The 22,042-nt window shown below is 39.4% G+C and overlaps 1 pseudogene; it reads right to left on the bottom strand.

Annotated features, from left to right (window-relative positions):
• Nucleotides 1-1,022: 1,022 nt before the first annotated feature.
• On the bottom strand, nt 1,023-1,793 carry LOC110561513 (NADH dehydrogenase [ubiquinone] iron-sulfur protein 3, mitochondrial-like; annotated as a pseudogene).
• Between the last annotated feature and the right edge of the window lie 20,249 nt (nt 1,794-22,042).

The raw sequence follows: 22,042 nt of genomic DNA on the forward strand, positions 1-22,042 counted from the left end.
TGACAATCTGCTCAGGCTGGCTTGGAGATTTCTTTCTGTCTAGTGCCCTTGAAACCACAAGAACTTCCAGCCTAAGAGATATTTTGTCATGCTTTGGTAAAATATATCCTTGATGAAAATGATACGATCTTTGTTTTGGGACAACATGCATCTACCTCTCTTTACTAAGTTCTATGTAAATAAAGAAGCACTCTGAGTGTCAGTCAGTCAGGCTGCAAAACTCTCCTCTCCTCCAGCCCTTGCCTCCTGCCTGGCTCGTCCCCACCCCCACCAACCCACCCACTGTTGTTCTTGCTCTTGCACCCAGCCTGCTTCTGGCCTGTCCTCACCCTGGGCTAGACCCTGGCAGCAGCAACCAGTGTCTTTGCTTTTAGTTACTCACTGAACAGACACAAAGGGAAAGCAATAAAATGCCACAAATGCTTTCCTGGCAAGTGGTTTCAAATTAATTATTGTGTTGCAGGATAGAGATGCAAAAAGTGTCTTAATGAGTCATGCTGTAAATGCCCATGTACAACAGTTTTTTCTTTCATTAGGAATGTGTAGGCATGAGTCCAAATAAATAGAAAATAAAAAGGAAATAATCATTTCTCTCGTGAAATCTTAGCTTAAACAATGAAAGAAAATTTAACAAAAAAACCCATATTATTGCTGAATTCATTTTTATATTTTGAAAGAAAAGCTTCCTCATACCAAAAAAAATACGGTAAGTCTGTTACTTTATGTGATAAAGTTTTAAAAATTTTTTGAAAAGATGTGTCTATGAATCGGGCCCAGGAAATATTAATTCATTCAAAATAATAGGTGAATGGAAGGCCTTAGGATTAAATAATAACTTCATTTTTGCTTTTTTCTTTCTTTCTTTCTTTCTTTCTTCTTTCTTTCTTTCTTTCTTTCTTTCTTTCTTTCTTTCTTTCTTTCTTTCTTTCTTTCTTTCTTTTTTTAGGGGTGGAAGTCCCTGGGGAATTTATTTACACAGACAACCATAGAATTTTTCCACTAGGATACACGTGCTTTTGAAGTTACTTGGCTTCAGGCTTCTTGTCTCCAGCTTCAAGCTTGAGACTCTCAGGGAGCTGACGATAGGCAGCGAAGGCCTCCCAGGGGCTGTTCAAGTCAAACTTAGGGAATTCTTGTGCCAACTCCACTGGGTCAGCCACTACCCACTTCACCTCATCATCATAACATAGCTCAACATAGCCAGAGAGAGAAAAGCCTTTCAGGAAAAGATGTCCCTCGAAGCTATTTTCTGTCAGGATCCTTCTTAAATCAGGGTGGTTAAAAAAGAAAACTCCAAACATGTCCCAGAACTCCCTCTTACACAAGGCTTCCGCACAGATGCTCAATGGGTATCAGCTCATTTGCATAGTCTTCACACGGGTCCTTGAGTTAAAGCGCGGAGACAGCAGGTTGTAGACAATCTCAAAATGGTTCTGCCTGGTTGGGATGTGCACTGCCGTTAAGTCAGCCAGTGATTTGAACACTGGTGTGGTCCTTGAGGAAAGTCAGCATTGGGATGACTCCATCAAGATGGAAAGAGATGTCTAACTCATTAAAGCAGGTCACCTAAACCGGTTGGACATACTTGGGTAGGGTTCCAGTCACACACTCTCCAAATGCTGAGAGGTGCTTATGGGCCACATCATTCCGTGGTCTACAGTGGGGCATGTGTCAGCCGCCCCGCTCTCCCTCCTCACTCGCTGCAATACTACTGAGGGTCGCCCAGCCCCCCTCGCTATGGAAGCGGCTGCCATAAGCCCTTGTTACCAGACCCTGGCTGCGGCAGCCACCATGTTCCACAAGGTGCCTACGAAGTAGCCAAATAATAACTTCTGATACAAACTCTAGTGCTTGTAGGACTTGAAGATAACAACACTATTCTCAACATTATCAAATTCTTAATGACACAGGTTTCAGAGAAAACTAATGACCATTATTATAATAAATTTTATAAAATACATATTACTGAAAAGTTGACAATAATGTTTATAGGCACTGAGATACCCTGAGTTCAAATACTCTTTCCTTGAGTTTGAGAAGGTAATAGCAACTACTTAATTGATTTTTGTAATGTGAAAAAGGAGGAAATCATGAAATTTGCAGGCAAATGGTGGGATCTAGAAAAGATCATTCTGAGTGAAATATCCCAGAAGGAAAAAGAAAAACACAGTATATACTCACTTATATAGACCTATAAGATATGATAAACATAATGAAATCTATACACCTAAAAAAGATAATCAAGAGAGCAGACATGGGGTAAGATGATCAATCCTCATTTAGAAAGACAGATGGGATATGCATTGAACGTATGACAGGAGTCTACTGAGCGCATCTGAAAGACTCTAACTAGCAGTGTTTTCAAAGCAAAGACTCATGACCAAACCTTTGGCAGAGTACAGGGAATCATAAGAAAGAAGGGTAGTTAGTCTGATGGGGAAAGGATAGGAGTTCCACAAGGACCAAATACATCTGGGCACAGGGTCTTTTCTGAGACTGACACTCCACCAAGGACCATGTATAGATATAACCTAGAATCTCTGCTCAGATGTAGCCTGTGGTAGCTCAGTAACCAATTGGTTTCCCAAAGTGAGGGGAACAAGGACTATTTCTAACAGGAACTCAATGACTGGCTCTTTGGTCTCCCCACCCCCGAAGGGAGGAGCAGTCCTGTTAGGCCACAGAGGAGGGCTTTGCAGCCAGTCTTGAAGATACCTGATAAAACAGGATCAGATAAATGGGGAGGAGTTCCCCCCCATCAGTGGACTTGGAAAGGGGCACGGTGGAGATGAGGGAGGGAGGGAGGGAGGGACTGGGAGGGAATGAGGGATCGGGACATGGCTGGGATACAGAGTTAATAAAACGTAACTGATAAGAAAAAAATAAAATTAAATAAAAAAAAAAAAAGAAAAAGCAAGTCGATATGAGCCAATTACTTGGTGCTCCAATATATTTTCCTATAAATCATCTTAAATAATGAAGATCTAGGAAATTCTTTCTTTATGTTTTGAGAAAATGGTGAGTTGTCAAAGCTACTTGATAAAGAATAAGAAAGCCCCATGTTCTGTACTCTCCATCTTGAACTTCTTAATAGAGTCTGATCAAGGGAATGGGTACTTTCGTTCTTCATGATGCCCTACTAATTATGTAACTGGTGTTGAGAAGGAGCACTGGCTAATCTGCATTATAAATAATCACTGCGCACTGTTGAACCAGGTGTTCCCAGACTTTTGTGATACACGCTGAAGACTCAGAACATTTATTATGAGGATTACAAAAACAAACAAAAAACAAGCTAAGTACACTGTGGTGGCACATGCTTTTATTCCCAGCACTTGGGAGGCAGGGGCAAGGGGATTTATGTGAGTTCAAGGCCAGCCTGGTCTACAAAGAGAGTCCAGGACAGCCAAGTTTATACAGGAAAAAGAAGAAGAAGAAGAAAAAGAAAAAGAAGGAGGATGAGGAGGAGGAGGAGAAGAGAAAAAAAAGAAATAAAAAGAAAGCCAAACAAAATAATAAGCTAGATAATGCTAGCTATTGCGGCTCCTCTGATCATCTAAAAGAGGAGAGTATGTTATATGAAGGCAAAAGAAACTGTGGGAGATAAAAATCGTTTGATCTTTTTATATTAAGGAAGATTTCTGAAGTTATAAGACAAATAGTCTGCATCTGGGAGATTTAAAGGGAATATGACCAGGGGAATATCACAGATTAGAATCAGTAATCTCTCATACTATAAATTTAGTGTGAATCCTGAACAAATCCATCAATAAGAAACCAAAGGGAAAATCATCATGTCCGACCCTAGGAGTGAACGAGAGCTCAGATGAGACCTCAGTGGCTTGCTCTTGTGTAAGAGAAGATATCAGGATACTAAACATGGCAAACACTGAACACTGAACTCCATCACCAAATCTAGGGATTCTCAGTTGCTATTCCTGTCTGTATAAAGACAACAGTAAGAACACAGAGGAAGATCTTGAATAACTGTGATTGTTGTGTCTCTGGCTGCTTGGGATCAAAACCTATTTTGACCTGAGTCTTCCACAGCACCACAGTGCTTCAGGTATCTCTTTGAGTTCTTAGCACAGGCTAATCTTTTCATGATCAGGTCAGCAATTTGTCTGAGTACATGTGTATAGATTTTCAGCTACACTAGTTTTTAACTAGGCTTTATCCCTAATAAGTAGCCATTCTTCGCATATTATAGAAATGCACAGTTGCTCAAAACAATCCACACCCCTTGGGAAAAGTCTGTAATTTATAACAAAAGATATAAAGTTATACAGCATAGCAGAGCCTGGAGATTTATTCAAATTCTGTTTTGCTTCTTTTTTTTTCTCCATCAAGGAAATAATTTTCAAGCTGGCAGATCTAGAACAAACATCATTAGGAGGGAATTGATGTACAAGATGGGTGCAGAGATAATAAGGGAGCACTTTACAGCTTTAATTTAAGCTTTCAGGCGCAGATAAATTATTTCCCAGGATATTTAAATGACTTGCAGGTGTGATCAAGTAACTACTCCTGCTAAATCCTAAGAAAAGGTAGAGAAAGGAGGAGGCTCCAGAAGTATGGATGTGAGGAAGCATATTCGGATGTCTTACAGGTAACTATGCAAGTCAGAGGTGGCAGAAATGGATTCTAGGAAGTTATTGTGTATGGCAGATTTGTTTTCTTTCTTTCCCTTTGGAGACACAGAAGAACAGGATTTCATGTGCTTCAAGCTGGCTCAGAATTGAATTTTCAGTTGCTGATAACAATCTTGCATTCTTAATCTGCTTGCCTTGAGAGTGCCAGAATTATAGTGAGCTTCCATGTCTGGTCAATTTCTTGAGAACGATGTAAGCAGTCTATAAGTGGCTCCCTCTAATGCAGGGCACTATCTACATAGCTCAGCTCTGCTCTGAACCTGCAAAGTCTCTTGCAGGGTGTGCCCTTAGGAGAAAGTTCATGTTTGAAATCAGCATAAATTTACTGAGAAGTAAACACTCTGAGTCTCATTATTGGTTTAACTGCTCAGGAACTGTGAAAACAACCCCAATAATAGCTAAAATCAGAATAGTTCACCCTTATATTTCTCTTGTCTCTTCATGGATGGTCTGGCTTCCCTTTTAGGTATCACTCCCACTCTAAAATTCAAGATGCCCAAAGTGCCACCCATAAGAATACTGCCAGTTGCAGAGACAGAGTGAAATTGGCAAAGACTTTTGCCTATTCTGGGGAAAAGCAAAGATTTTCTCATCATGTTCACCTGAAAGTAATACCTTCACCTGAGCACATTTGAGTGGTCTAAGGAATGATCATGCCTACTCTGAAAGGAAAGGGAAATACCTTAAAGAAGTAAGAATAATGTGCTTTAAAGTGCCAGTGATGCACATAAGTATACTATTTGCAAAATGGAAGGATAGTATAATAGCCACTGTAAAGATACAAAATTTCTTCTATCATATATTTTATGTATCAAATGTCATGCTACATTGTTTTTGTAAACCATATTAAATGTGATCCTAGGCTTCAGTTCTCCATTTATGAGTAAGTAAGATACAATTCTGTTTGGGGTCAGGAAAAGTGACATATGTTTGATTAAATCAGCATAAATGTGCATCAGTTTTTTAGCCTGATTTGAAAACAAAGCAAGATTCTCTTCATCTTTTTCATAAACACAGCTGTAAATTAAGTTGTCCTATCTTACACTATTCCTTTGAAAGTTGTGCCTTCCCATTTGTGGTTGTTTGAATGTGAATGGCCCCAACAGGCTCATATATTTGAATGTCTAGTCCCTAGTTGGTGGATTGTTTGTTTAGGAAAGGATTAAGAGGTGTGGCCTTGTTGGAGTAGGTGTGTCACTGGGGTAGGCTTTGAGGTGGCAAGGCTTGTACCAGGCCTAGCCTTTCAATCTTTATCTTTTCTCTCTCTTTCCCTCTCTTTTTCTGCCTGCTAACTGTGGATCAGGATATAAACATTTCAGCTACTGATAATAAAGGGCTAAGCTTCTGAAATTGTAAGCAAGTCCCCAACTAAATGCTTTCATTTATTAGGGTTGCCTTGGTCATAGTGCCTCTTCACAGCAACATAATAGTAACTAAGATACCACTATACTTAGAAACATTCCAGCTTGATTATTTAATTGGCTTTTGTCTTCAAAATACAGAATGTCAGGGAAGGAGGCTTGTTCAGGTAATAGCTCTTGCCCCATCATTATTCCTGAAGCAAAAGGTTCTGTAAATTCTTAAGAGAAAGAAACACAATGAAAGTAAAATACAAGTCTGACTGTCTATAAACTGTCCTTAACAATATTTCAAAATGATAAATTTTATGGTAGTGATGATTAATCTTGCTTTCCAACTTGACTACATCTGGAGTCAACTAAAAGCGCAAGCAGCTGGGCACAGCTGTACGGGATTTTCTTGCTTGCATCATTTGAGGTGGAAGGACCAACCCTAAATCTAGGCCACATCACTGGAGAAATAAAGGACAGGGAAGGAAGAAGCTTTTCAATTTTGCCTGTTGGCCCTCAGTCTCACTGGCAACTTCATCTATCCTGCTGCTGAGACATTAATATCATTAGAACCCACTTTGGGGGGATTCCAATGTAGACTGAAGACCAGTTGAGGTAAGGCATTCCATCTTGTGAAATGAACATCTACTGGGTTCTTGGCCTTTCCATTAGGAGGCAACCATTGTTGGACTCACCTGACCACAAGCTGTAACCGACTCTAATAAATCTCCTTTATATATACATATATAGCAATTATAATATATTAACATAGTACAAATAATAAATTAATTGAAATATTAATATATTGCATTAAATATATACTTGTTCTATTAGTTCTGTTCTTCTAAAGAATGAAGATTAAATGAAATTTAAGTAGAATCAAATGCAGTAGCTGACACTAAATCTGTAATCAGTTGCAATCCCTGACTCTAATTAGTGTTGATTAGCCATGCTTAACATTTACTCAACTTGCTGTTTTGTGCTTTCCAGGGACAAGTTCATAAGGAGTTGTTCTTGATTCTCATCATAACTTAAAGGGAAACTCACACAGTGTCTGGAGACTTTGGTATCCTGAAGATGAAGAAGGATGATGTCTGAAATTCCTAGCTAAAAACCCTACTTAAGTGGCACCAACCTTGACTTCCAGCTGGAGTAGTTAGTTTGTTTAGAAGGAAAACTGATGGTATCTGCATTATAAGTCTAAAGAAGACCTGGTAAAAGCTGTTGTTTACTTTTGTAACACAAGCTCAAGCTGTCAATGCAATTGAGAACCCACTGATTTCTGCATCCAGGAACTCTACCCACACAGCTGTGCTGAAGTTTGCTGCTGCCACTGGAGCCACTCCAGTTTCTGGCTGCATTTCACCCGAGAGCTTCACTAATCAGATCCAGACAACCTTCTTGGAGCTACAGCTTCTGGCTGTAACTGGGGGTGACCACCAGGCCCTCACAGACATGCCTTATGTCAATCTCCCCACCATGGCTCTCTGTAACACAGGATTTTCTCTGAGCTAAGTGGACATTACCAACCGAGACAACAATGAAGGAGCTCACTTGATGAGCCTGATGTGCTGAATGCTGGCCAGGGAAGTTCTCCTCCCTCACTATCTCTTGTGAACATCCATGGAAGCTTATACCTGATCTCTGTTTCCATAGAGAGATCTAGAAGAGACTGGGGATGAAGAGGGACTTATGCAAGGAAGGCCGTGACCAAAAAGAATTTCAGGGTGAATGAACTGAAGAGGCTCTTGAGTTCACTGCTGCTCAGCCAGAGGGCAGTCTGGTCTGAAGGAGGGCAGGGGCCCTCTTCACCAGTCCAGCAGTGTCCTACTAAAGACTGATGCCCAGCCAGCCACTGACGACTGGTTAGCAGTTCCCAGTGCACAGGCCTCTGGGTGGGCTGGAACCACCAAGAATAGTCCTGAGTCATTCTGCAGGCACATGAGCAAAGGAAAAGAAGGTGGAAGGAAAACAAAATTCCAAAAGCTAAAGGTAACAAACAAACAAACAAACAAACAAACAAAATGTCTGGCCAGGAAATCATATCAGTGCCTTGCTTAGCCATCATCAGAGAAGCTTCCTCCAATGGGGATGGGAACAAATACAGAGACCTACAGCCAGACAATATCAGAGAGTGAGACACAACCAGCCCTAAATAGGATTCCCCTATCAAATCCCTCTCCCCAGGGCTCAGTGAGCCCAGTGGAATAGGAGGTAGAAAGAGCCAATAGGGATGAAAAACACCAAAGAAACAAGGCCTTCCTCACACACATATGAACTCACAGAAGCAGCATGCACAGTCTCAGCACTGAGAGAGGAAGTTGTCACATGTCCCCATCACTAACACAGAAGGTATCTCCAATTGATAAACACTTGCAAATGAAAATTTAGTTTCCTCCAAAGGAATTGCTCTAGGGAAACAAACTACCATTAAGGGTAGGCTGTACCCCAGAAGTAGATGATCAACAGAAAATGAACTCAATGGCAGCTTTGAAGATACTTTGTCTCATTATGTTGTGGCAGGGCTTTAAGGAATAATCTTATTTAAAAAAACATATATATTCTTATTTTTACCCTACATGTCCTTTGCACATATATTATGGCTTCCAGTTTAGTGTTTTTATGGGATTGTTGAGTGTGCAAATAAGTGGGTTTCTGCATCTATATGTTTCTTGTAACTTATCTTGAGCTTCTTCTGTTTGTTTTGTCCCATTCTAATGTATTAGTTTTTGTTTTATTTTATTGCATTTTATTTTATTATTATCTGATAGAAGCTTGTTTGTTTTCTGAGAAGAGACGGAAAGAGGGTAATTCAGATGTTATGGGAGGTGGGGAAGAACTGAGGAGGAGAGGGAGTGGACCTTAATTAGGATATATTATATGAAAAAGCTCTTTTCAATAAAAGGAAAAATAAAACAAAACAAGAAAACAGTTATTCAACTCATTTGAAAAATAATGCATAATCCATGTGTTTTGATATTTGGGAAAATAATCACTGTTATAGAACTAAATTTGTTGAAGACTTATTTTATAATCTCAGCTGTGTGTATGTGTAGATGGCCTGTGTGTCCATATGTACACATGAATGAAGTTGCTGGTAGAGGTGAGAGAAGTCACAAAATCAGAGCCAGTAAGTAGTAGAGAAACTTTTAAGTTTGTACTGATATTTATCAGTGGTAATAGAAGGAAAAATAAGCCCTGATTTTTCACTGTTGTATGATTTACTATTTGTATCAGACAAAAGCTTCTTTAACTGTACGTTAGTGATGCAGAATCTCACTAAACATAAACTAAATACAGCATTCTTTAACGGGAAAATTAGAGCAGCATGTGTTCCTAGCTAAATAAATACTTTAATTTATGATTAAATGGTTTATCTGTCCAACAAAAGGCTAGCCAAGTGTTCTAAAGGCAGAGCGAAAGGAAAGAAACTCTGGGAAGATGTTTGAAAATTTCAAAACACTGTGGTATTGTAGATGTATCCTTCAGAACTGGGATCCATAACTCTGAATTTGATTGGTTGTGGTTTCCTTTAATGGTCTCCATCTTTTGCTTCTATTTAGAAGTTTTCTTGTTGAGGGGTAAGAGCTACATTTATCTGTGGGTACAAGAACAAATATTTGAAATATAGTTAGAGATAATTTAGGGTTAGTAATTGTTGGTTATCCCCTAAAATCCATGACTTTACCAGGCTTGGATAGTTAGCATAAGTTCTCTATTGTTGAACATTCAGGACACTCATAAATTTCACCAACACAACTCCTTAAACATGAACTTAACAAGTACAGCAACAATAAACGTAGTTAAGTGGACAGGGAAATCCCCATAAGGTCTCAGCCCTACACAGAGAACTATAGAAAGTAAGGAATACTGACCATGAGAGAAATAGTCTTCCAAGGGAAAAGTACAGCAAGTGGTTATCCAATTTTGAATGTTTGTGTATGTACATATATGAATATAACAGCAGCTAACAAAAAAAAGAGGATGTGAATTTGAAATAGAGCCAAGAAGTGTATATGAAAAAGGTTTGGAGGGAGGAAGGGAAAGTAGGAAATTTGATGATTACATTATAATCTCAAAAAGAAGTTAAAAAGCCACTGTGGTACATCATTACATGTTCACATTTATGTTATTCAGTAACTTCATGAATATATTTATTTTTAAGGGCTAATATAATTTCTAGAGCGGTATATTAGATGTTGACTCTTGTTACTTCCTGGGAGTAAGCATGGACAGCTAATTCAGACAAGCTTATTATTATTATTATTTTACCATAGTGTGAGACAGAAGTTTTAGTTCACTATATCTTTCTAAGGTGTGATATAGATTTTATTTTTTCATTCCTGTGACTTTCATACTTTCCACCCTATGTTAATATAGTTTATATGTGAAAAGGCAAGAGAATCCTGTCTTCAAACAATCAAGATGTGTGCATCGTAACTTATTGTTACTTAAAAAAAATTGTATCAATAATTATTTTCACAGGGCAATATAATCTATGACAATATTGAACTCAGAAAAACGCAGAGAAAGAAATGAGTCAAACTAAGGGTTTGTCCACTGAACAAATGATTAAGTAGTTTGTTGAAGTTGTTAGAGACTGTTCCAAGTGTGAAGCTTCAGATGTTTAGAAAAACTGACAAGCATTCTCAGCTTGGAGACACTTGTACTATTATTCTTCTGTTATGAATTTAGGGCAATTTTTATTTGTGTTACTCAAAATGATGTTGTTTTGAATTAATAATTATATTTCTTTATGGAAATGAAACCTAGAAAGATCTAAATTAGAGAACTCTTAATACTGTACATAGATGGTTGAAACCTTGATAGTTCTCAACCAAACTGATGAAATAATGTGAAGAAGAATAGTTGTTGAACTTGATCTATGAGAAACATACAAATTTTCTAGACCTAGATTCTAGAGAAATGTAGAAGAGGAAATCTATAGTGCTCTAAAAAGCTGTGTACTGCAGTATATATTTCATTTTCATTATATAAATTAGGCCTATCTGCTAACATCATTGAAACACCTTATTTTCATAATGTCAAGCTTAATTTTTTTATTTTATTATCTAACATAATATGAGATGTTGAATGTTTACAAAATCATACAAGAGGTGAAATGTGCAGTGTTTTACCAAAATAATCTTTCCTTTTTCTATTTAATGTGTCCTTTCTTGCTTGAATTTAATCTTGTATCCAAAGGATACTCAACCAACTATCTCTTTCATTCTGTTTGACTTCATGCATTACAGTGTTCATTGTTGGTAACCGCTATTAAATTTTCCCACATCTATTCCTACTCTGTAACACAATTTTTTTTTCAGAGCATACAGAAAAAGTTTTATGAAAAATGAAAGTTTCAACTATATGGGAGTTTTTATTTTGTTATTCTTTTGCCAAATATCTAACACAAAAAGAATTAACCAAAAAGCCTTTCTTAATTACATTACAAACACAGTTTATAAAGTTGAAAACTATGCTTTGAATACTGCCATATTTTTTAAAATTTATTTTTATTATTAGTAACATTTTATTAACTCTGTATCCCAATTGTATCCCGCTCCCTCATTCCTTCTCATTCCAACCCTCTCTCCCTCATCTCCTCCCTGTGCCTTTCCAAGCTCACTGATAGGGGAGGGCCTCCTCCCCTTTCATCTGACCCTGTTTTATCAGATATCTTCAGGACTGGCTGCAAAGTCCTCCTCTGTGGCCTAGCAGGGCTACTCCTCCCTTGGGGGGTGGGGAGGTCAAAGAGCCCACCATTGAGTTCATGTAAAAATTAGTCCCTGTTCCCCTTACTAGGGTAACCCACTTGGTTACTGCGCTACCATGAACTACATCCGAGCAGAGGTTCCAGGTTATATACATACATGGTCCTTGGTTGGAAAAACAGTCTCCAGATATATTTGGTCCTTGTAGAGCTCCTAACCTCTTCAGATCATATTAACTCCCCCTTTTTCACATGATTCCCTGCACTCTGCCGAAGGTTTGGTTATGAGTCTCAGTATCTGCTTTGATACACTGCTAGGTAGAGTCTTTCAGAGGTCCTCTGAGGTAGGCTCCTGTTCTGTTACTTGTTTTCTCCTACATCCAATGTCCATCCCATTTGTCTTTCTAAGTAAAGATTGATCATCTTACCCTGGTTCTTCTTTCTTGTTTATCTTCTTTAGGTGTATAGATTTCATTAGGTTTATCATATCGTATAAGTCTAAATAAATAAGTATATACCATGGGTGTCTATCTCCTTCTGGGATACTTCACTCAGAATGACCTTTTCTAGATCCCAACCATTTGCCTGCAAATTTCAAGATTTCCTTGTTTTCGATTGCTGAGTAGTATTCCATTGTGTAAAAATACCACAATTTCTGTATCCATTCCTCCATTGATGGACAACTGGGTTGTTTCCAGATTCTGGCTATTACAAATAAAGCTGCTACAAACATGGTTGAGCAAATGTCCTTGTTGTGTACTTAAGCAACTTTTGGATATATGCCTAAGAGTGGTATAGCTGGGTCTTGAGGAATCACTATTCCTAATTGTCTGAGAAAGTGACAGATTGATTTCCAAAGTAGTTGTACAAGTTTACAGGCCCACCAGCAATGGAGGAGGGTTCCCCTTTCTCCACAACCTCTCCAGCATGTGTTGTCATTTGAGTTTTTCACTTTAGCCATTTTGATGGGTGCAGGGGAAATGGCTGGGTCGTTTTGATTTGCATCTCTCTGATGGCTAAGAATGTTGAGCATCTCTTTAAGTGTTTCTCTGCCATTCTACATTCCTCTACAGAGAATTCTCTGTTTAGCTCCATAATCCATTTTTTAATTGGATTACTTGATTTATTGCATTTGAAATTCTTTAGTTCTTTATATATTCTGGATATCAGCCCTATGTCAGATATAGGGTTGGTGAAGAGCCTTTCCCAGTCTGTAGGCTATAGTTTTGTTCTGTGTCTTTTGCTTTACAGAAGCTTTTTTCTTTTTTTTTCCCGAGATGTTCTATTTTTTCTTTTTTTATTAATTATACTTTTTTCTTTGTATCCCCCCATAAGCTCCTCCCGATCCCACCCTCCCTCCCCCTTCTTTACGCATGACTCTCCCCAAGTCCACTAATAAGGGAGGTCCTCCTCTCCTTCCTTCTGATCTTAGTCTATCAGATCACATCAGGGGTTGCTGCATTGTCATCTTCTGCGGCCTGGTAAGGCTGCTCCCCCCTCAGGGGGAGGTGATCAAAGAGCAGACCAATCAGATTATGTCAGAGGCAGTCCCTCTTCCCATTACTATGGAACCTACTTGGACACTAAACTGCCATGGGCTACATCTGTGCAGGGGTTCTCGGTTACCTCCATGCATGGTACTTGGTTGGAGTATGAGTCTCTGGGAAGACTCCTGTGTTCAAATTTCTGGTTCCGTTGCTCTCCTTGTGGAGTTCCTGTCCTGTTGTAAGGGTTTTTAATATTTACTAATAATTATCTTTTAGTAATACTGCTGTTAGTCCTAAAGAGCTGTATACCCAAATCACCACACAGAGACTGGTTTTATTTAGTTAACCTAAAACACAATGCTGGGCAATAGTTACTCTATCCTGAACCTCCAAGCCCTAATAGTTTCCTAACATTATATTTCCCACATTATACTTGCTTTTTGTAAAATCTTAGGTTTGGTTCATGTTCCACATCCTCTAAGATCTCTCCTCCAACTCCGTCTCCAAGCTCTCCCTCTGCCCTTTCTCCTCCCACTCATTTCCTGCCCTCTAGCGCCTCCCCTCTTTCCTATCCTTTGGCTCCTCCCATCTCAACATTGTGTCTAATTACTTTATTTGAAAGATTACACCAAGTTGAGAAAGGATGCTTAGGATGAGTATCACAATGCAATATCTGGATTGAAAATGAGAAGGGTGGGGGGTAGAAATCAGCATTAAAAAAAAATTATACTAACACTGTCCTCTCCAGATCTTATTATTTTCCACTTCTTACATAAGATTCCATGCACACTGCCCAACAGTTGGCCACAAGTCTCAGGATCTGCTTTGATAGTCTGCAGGCCCTCTGTGGCAGGTTTATAGCTTGTTTCCTGTTTTCTTCTTCTGATGTCCTTCCTCTTTGCCTTTCAGAATGGGGATTGAGAATTTTACTCAGGATCCACTTTCTAGATTAGTTTCTTTAGATGTACAGTTTCTTAGTAGGTTTATCCTATGCTACATGTTTTATGAGTGAGTATATAGTATGTGTCTTTCTGCTTCTGGGACAGCTCACTCAGGATGATCCCTTCCAGATCCCACCATTTACCTGCAAATGTCATGATTTCCTTATTTTTCAATGCAGTGTAAGATTCCATTGTGTAGATGTACCACAATTTCTGCATCCATTCTTCAGTTGAGGGACATCTGGGCTGTTTCCAGCTTCTGGCTATTACAAATAAAGTTGCTACAAATATGTTTGAGCAAATGTACTTATTGTGTACTTGAGCCTCTTTTGAATATATGCCTAGGAGTGGTGTGGCTTGGTCTTGAGGAAGCCCTAAAGCACCAGATTGATTTCCAGAGTGGTTGTACAAGTTTACATTCCCACCAGCAGTGGAGGAGGGTTCCCCTTTCTCCACAACCTCTCCAGCATGTGTTGTCACTTGAGTTTTTCATCTTGGCCATTCTGATAGGTGTAAGATGAAATCTCAGGGTCGTTTTGATTTGCTTTTCCCTAAAGGCTAATTACGTTGAGCATTTCTTTAAGTGTTTCTCTGCCATTCGATATTCCTCTACAGAGAATTCTCTGTTTAGCTCTGTTCCCCATTTTTTAATTGGATTACTTGGTTTGCTGCTTTTCAGCTTCTTTATTTCTTTATATATACTAGATATTAGCCCTCTATCAGATAGAGGGTTGGTGAAGATTCTTTCCCAATCAGTAGGCAGTCGTTTTGTTTTGATGACAGTGTCCTTTGCTTTACAGAAAGTTTTCAGTTTCATGAGGTCCCATTTATTGATTATTGTTCTTAGAGCCTATGCTGTTGGTGTTCTGTTCAGGAAGTTGTCTCCTGTACCAATGAGTTCAAGGCTCTTCCCCAATTTTTCTTCTAACTGATTTAATGTGTCTGGTTTTATGTTGAGGTCTTTGATCCACTTGGACTTCAGTTTTTTGCAGGGTGATAAGTATGGATCTATTTGCATTTTTCTACATGTAGACATCCAATTAGACCAGCACCATTTGTTGAAGATGCTATCTTTTTTCCATTGTATGGTTTTGGCATCTTTCTGAAAGTTCAGGTGTCCAACAATTTGTGGGTTTATTTCTGGGTCTTCTGTTCAGTTCCATTAATCCACCATTCTGTTTCTATGCCTGTACCATGCAGTTTTTATTACTCTTGCTCTATAATACAGCTTAAGATCAGGGATGGAGATACCTCCAGAAGATCTTTTATTGTAGAGGATTGTTTTAGCAATTTTGGGTTTCTTGTTATTCCATATGAAGTTGAGAATTTTTCTTTCCAGGTCTATACAGAATTGTGTTGGTAATTTGATGGGAGTTGCATTAAATCTCTAGATTGCTTTTGGTAAGATGGCCATTTTTACTATGTTAATCCTGCCAAGCCATGAGCATGGGAGATCTTTCCATCTTCTGATATCTTTTTCTAATTCTTTCTTCAGAGACTTGAATTTTTTTTTCATACAAGTCTTTGACTTGCTTGGTTAAAGTTACACAAATGTACTTTATGTCATTTGTAGCTATTGTGAAGGGTGTTGTTTCCCTAATTTCTTTCTCAGCCCTTTTGTCTTTTGTATACAGGAGGGCTACTGATTTTTTTGAGTTAATTTTGTATCCAGCCACTTTGCTGAAGGTGTTTATCAGCAGTAGGAGTTCCCTGGTTAGAATTTTTGGGGTCACTCAGATATACTATCATATCATCTGCAATTAGTGATAATTGACTTCTTCTTTTCCAATTTGTATGCCCTTGATCTCCTTCAACTGCCTTATTGCTTTAGCAAGGACTTCCAGAACTATGTTGAAGAGATATGGAGAGAGTGGGCAGCCTTGTCTTGTCCCTGATTTCAGTGGGATTGCTTTAAGTTTCTCTCCGTTCAGTTTGATGTTGGCTATAAGCGTGCTGTATATTGCCTTTACTATGTTTAGATATGTGCCTTGTATCCCTGATCTCTTCAAGACTTTAAATATAAATGGATGTTGAATTTTGTCAAATGCTTTTTCAGCATCTAGGGAGATTATCATGTGTTTTTTTTTTTCTTTCAGTTTGTTAATATGGTGGTTCACATTGATAGATTTCCATATATTGAACTACCCCTGCATAGCTGAGATGAAGCCTACTTGGTCATAGTGGATGATATCTTTGGTGTGATCTTGTATACTTGGTTTGCAAGTATATTGTTGAGTATTTTTGAATCAATGTTCATAAGGGAGATTGGCCTGAAGAACTTTCTTTGTTGGGACTTTGTGAGGTTTAGGTACCAAGGTGACTGTGGCTTCATAGAATGAGTTTGGTAGTGTTCCTTCTGTTTCTATTTTGTGGAATAGTTTAAAGAGAACTGGAGTTAGCTCTTCTTTGAAGGTCTGGTAGAATTCTGCACTGAAACCATATGGTCTGGGGCTTTTTTTGGATGGGAGACTTTTGATGACAGCTTCTATTTCCTTGGGGGGATATAGGACTATTTAATTGATTTACCTGGTCTTGATTCAGTTTTGGGAGTTGGAATCAATCAAGAAAATTGTCCATTTCATTTAGATTTTCAAATTTTGTTCTGTATAGACTTTTGAAGTAAGTCCTAATGATTGTTTGGATTTCCTCCGTGTCTGTGGTTATGTCCCCTTTTCATTTCTGATTTTGTTGATTTTGATTCTGTCTCTGCCTTTTAGTTAGCTTGGCTAAGGGTTTGTCTATCTTGTTGATTTTCTCAAAGAACTAGCTCTTGGTTTCATTGATTCTTTGAGTTGTTTTATTTGTTTCCAATTGATTGATTTCAGCCCTGAGTTTGATTATTTCCAGCCATCTACTCTTTTTTGGTATGTCTGCTTCTTCTTTTCCTAGGGTTTTTAGGTGATCCATTAAGTTGCTTGAATGAGGTGTTTCAAATTTCTTCTTGAAGGCACCTAATGCTATGAACTTTCCTCTTAGCACTGCTTTCATTTTGTCCCACAATTTTGGGTATGTTGTGTCTTCATTTTCATTGAATTCTAGGAAGACTTTAATTTCTTTCTTTATTTCTTCCCTGACCCAGCTTCATTTAGTAGCAAATTGTTCAGTTTCCATCTGTGTAGGTTTTTTGCTATTTCTGTTGTTGTTGAGGTCCAGCTTTATTCCATGGTGATCAGATAGGATACAAGGGATTATTTCAATCTTCTTTTATCTGTTGAGGCTCACTTTGTGACTCACTATATGGTCTATTTTGGGAAAGGTTCCATGAGGTGTCGAGAAGAAGGTAAATTCTTTTGTGTTTGGGTGTAAAGTTCTGTAAATGTCTGTTTTGTCCATTTGATCCATGACCTCTGTTAGAGACATTGTTTCTTTGTTTAATTTCTGTTTTGTTGACCTGTCTTTTCTTGAGGGTGGGGTGTTGAAGTCTCCCACTATTAATGTATGGGGATCTATGTGTGGTTTAAGTTTTTCAATGTTTCTTTTATAAATGTGGGTGCCCTTGTATTTAGGGCATAGATGTTCTGGATTGTGATGTCTTCTTGGTGGAATTTTCCCTTGATGAGTATGAAGTGTCCTTTCCCATCTCTTTTGATTAATTTTGGTTGAAAGTCTATTTTACCAGATATTAGAATGGGTATTCCTGTTTGCTTCTAGGGTCCATTTGCTTGGAAAGCCTCTTCCAGCCCTTTACTCTCAGGTAATGTCTATCTTTGTGACTTAGGTGTGTTTCTTATATGCAACAGATTGCTGGGTTTTGTTTATGCATCCATTCTGTTAGTCTGTGTCTTTCTTTTTTTGGAGAATTGAGTCCATTGATGTTGAGTGAGATTAATGACCAGTGGCTGTTAGAATCTTTGAATTTGATGTTGGCTGTGGTCATAAGATTGTGTGCTTGGTTGCTTTTTGTTTTCCTGTGGTGAGGTTAATTATTTCCTGTGTTTCCTTGAAAGTAGCTAGTTTTCTTGGGTTGTATTTTCCCTTCTAGTGCCTTCTGTAACACTGGATTTTTGTGTAGGTCTTGTTGAAATTTGTTTTTGTCGTTGAATATCTTGTTTTCTCCGTATATGAGGACTGAGAGTTTTGCTGGGTATGTTAGCCTGGGCTGACATCTGTGTTCTCTTAGGGCCTACATGATATCTGTCCAGGCCCTTCTGACTTTCATAGTCTCTGTTGAAAAGTCAGGTGTGATTCTAATGGGTTTGCCATTGTATGTTACTTGGCCTTTTTCCCTTGCAGCTTTTAGTTATTTTTTCTTTTTTCTGTATACTTACTGTTTTGATTATTATGTGGAGGGAGGATTTCCTTTTGTATTGTAATTTATTGGGTGTTCTGTAGGCCTCTTGTATTCTTATTGGCCCTTCCTTTATGTTGGGGAAATATTCTTCAATGACTTTGTTGAAAATATTTTCTGGGCCTCGGAGGAGGGAATCTTCTTTTTCTTCTAATCCTATTATTCTTAGGTTTTGTCTTTTTTATGTTGTCTTGAATTTCTTGGATGGTCTGTGTCAGGAATTTTTTAGATTTTACATTTTCTTTGCCAGATACATCTATTTCTTCCATTGTATCTTCCACACCTGAGATTCTTTCTTCCACCTCTTGTAGTTTATTGGTTATGCTTACCTCTGTAGTTCCTGTTTTCTTCCCTAAGTTCTTTCTCTCCACAATTTCCTCCATTTGTGTTTTATTTAATTTTTCCAAGTCTATCTTCAGGTCTTGAGCAATTTTGTTGATTTCCTTCACCTGTGTGATTGTATTTTCCTGTTTTTCCTTCAATTCCTTCAGTTATTTGTTTGAACAATCCTCTGTTTCTTTTATTTCTTTCAGTCATTTAAGTATTTCCTCTCTAAAGGCCACAAACTGTTTGGTTGCAACTTCCTGTATTTCTTCACGAATGGCCATAATCTGTTTGAGTTTATCTTTCTCTAAGTCTTTACGTATTTTATTTGTTTCCTCTGTTATCCTCTTCATGAATATATATGTTATGTCATCTTCTTGAATTTCAATTATGCTGGGGTGTCCAGGGCTACGTGCCCCTCAATAACTGGGTTCTGGAGATGCCATATTGCTCTGTCTTTTTTTGGTTGAGCTTTTACACTGGTCTGTATCCATTGAGCTGTCTTAGGTGTTTGGAGTTAGTTCCTAGTAGTTCCTGGAATCCTGTGGTAGAGAGAATCCCCTTGGCAGGAAGATGGTTCTTCCTGAAGGAAGCCTCCTTAGCTTTTTGCGTACAGTCACTGTATGGCTGGTGTTTTTCAGGAGTTGCCACAGCTCACCTCAGGCATAGAAACCTGAGTGGTAACTGTGGTCCTAGTTAGTCTAGAGTGCTGTCCTCTCACCCTGATAAGTCCTGGAGACAACTGCCCTGCTTCTGGGTTTCTTGTAAATTTAGTGAGCTGCTGCTGTAACCTATGTGTCCCTTGGTTTGGTCAGTTTTGTTAGGGATAACTGGTTGCCCCTTGGAGCAGTATCTGGGGGTTGATCCTAGAGATCCCAGGCTTTTGTAGGTCTGAAGTTGGGGATCTGTGCCCCAGTAGCCAAGAGGTAGTCTGTGGCAGGTGAATACTGCTCTCCTGGTAGTAGTAGGCTATCTGGTGCACAGCAGGTCCCTGGGTTGGGCAGGTCTGCAGGCCCTTTTTCAGGGATATATTGGGTGGCCTAAGTCCATTCCCTTTGCTTCGTTCCCTGTAAGGATTTCTCCCGACAGTGACTCCAAGTCTCTGGTTGTGTGCCTGGGGAGCAAAGTTCTGTCTGTGAGGAACAGTTGGTACAGAGCAGGTCTCTGGGCTGGCGGTGCATGCTCCCCCCCGCTAGTCTGCAGGACCTTTCCCAGACTGGATGACCTAATTCGGGTCCCCATTTCCTTCCTTCCCTGTGGGGTTTACTCCTGACAGGGACTCCAGTCTCTGTTGCCCTAGGGCACACAGCTCTTTCAGTGCTGGAGAGCTAGACGCCCAACAACTCTCTGTGTTGCCAGCTTGGGCCCAGTTCAGTGATGGCAGCTCGTACCCGCTGGTCTGGGAGACCTTCCCCAGGCAAAGCCTGGGTGACCTTCCCCAGGCAAAGCCTGGGTGATCCAAGTCAGCACTGTTTCCTTCCTTCCCTGTGGGGCCCTCTTCCGACAGGGACTCCCAGTCTCTGTTGCACTGGGGCACACAGCTCTGTCTGTGCTTGAGCTGGGCATGTAGCAACTCTCTGTGCTTGCGGCTTGAGCCCAGTTCAGTGATGGCGGCTCCTACCATCTGGTCTGTGAGACCTTTTCCAGGTAAAGACTGGGTGACCTGTGGCCAGTCCTGCTGCCTTCCTTCCCTGTGGGTTTTTCTCAAGACTGGGACTCCCAGTCTCTGGTGTTTTTGTGCTCACCATTCAGCCTGGGAAGATGATCAGGACATGCAGGCGTGTGGCTGTGGTCCTGTGACCTAGTGCCTGCGTGATCCAGGATCTCTTCCGGGTTCTGGCTGGGGGACCTAAGAGTGGACCTGACTGATTTTCACACTGTGGGGGTTTCCTCTCACCTGGGAAACATGATTGCTGTTGTTTTAGGGCCCAGAATTCAGTCTCTTGGTTGCTGTATGGAAAATGTTGTCCTGCTCCTCAGAGGCAGTGTTCTCCTGGCGCTGCCATCTTGTCCCTCCAGTTTTTCTCTCCTGCAAGTCTTGAGCATAAAACTGAAGCTTTTCAGTTTCATGAGGTCCCATTTATCGATTGTTGCTCTTAGAGCTGTTCTCCACTTTTTCTTCTAACCGATTTAGTGTGTCTGGTTTTATGTGGAAGTCTTTGATCCACTTGGACTTTAGTTTTGTGCAGGGCAATAAATATGGATCTATTTTCATTTTTCTGCATGTAGACATCCAGTTAGACCAGCACCATTTGTTGAAGATGCTATCTTTTTTCCATTGTATGGTTTTGGCATCTTTCTGAAAGTTCAGGTGTCCAAAAATTTGTGGGTTTATTTCTGGGTCTTCTATTCGGTTCCATTGCTCCTCCTTTCTGTTTCTATTCCAATACCACACAGTTTTTATTACTATTGCTCTGTAGTACAGCTTGAGGTCTGAGATGTAGATGCCTCAAGATGACCTGTTGTTGTACAGGATCTTTTGGAGATTCTGGGTTTTTTGTTTCTCCATATGAACCTGAGAATCTTTCTCTCAAGGTTTGAAAAGAATTGAGTTTGTATTTTGATGGGAATTGCATTGAATCTGTAGATTGCTTTTGACAGAATGGCCATTTTCACTATGTTAATCCTACCAATCCATGAGCACAGGAGATCTTTCCATCTTCTGATATCTTCTTCAATTTCTGCCTTCAGAGACTTGAAGGTTTTTTCAAACAGGTCTTTCACTTGCTTGGTTAAAGTCGCCCCAAGGTACTTCATTTTATTATGAAGGGTGTTGTTTCCCTACTTTCTTTCTTGGCCCTCTTGTCTTTGGTATACAGGAGGGCTTCTGATTTTTTTGAGTTAAGTTTGTATCCGGTCACTTTGCTGAATGTATTTATCAGCTGAAGGAATTCTCTGGTTGAATTTTTGGGGTTGCTCATGTATACGATCATATCATCTGTGAATAGTGAAATTTTGACCTCTTCCTTTCTAATTTGTATCCCCTTGATCTCCTTTAGTGTCGTATTGCTCTAGCTAGGACTTCAAGTACTATGTTGAAGAGATATGGAGAGAGTGGGCAGCCTTGTCTTGTCCCTGATTTCAGTGGAATTGATTTAAGTTTCTCTCCATTGAGTTTGATGTTGGCTATAGGCTTGCTGCATATTGCCGTAACTATGTTTAGATATGTGCCTTGTATCCCTGATCTCTCTAAGACTTTAAACATGAATGGGTGTTGGACTTTGTCAAATGCTTTTTTTGGCATCTAATGAGATGATCATGTGGTTTTTCTTCAGTTTGTTTATGTGG

This window comes from Meriones unguiculatus, chromosome 2, assembly GCF_030254825.1.
Source record: "Meriones unguiculatus strain TT.TT164.6M chromosome 2, Bangor_MerUng_6.1, whole genome shotgun sequence".
NCBI lineage: Eukaryota > Metazoa > Chordata > Mammalia > Rodentia > Muridae > Meriones > Meriones unguiculatus.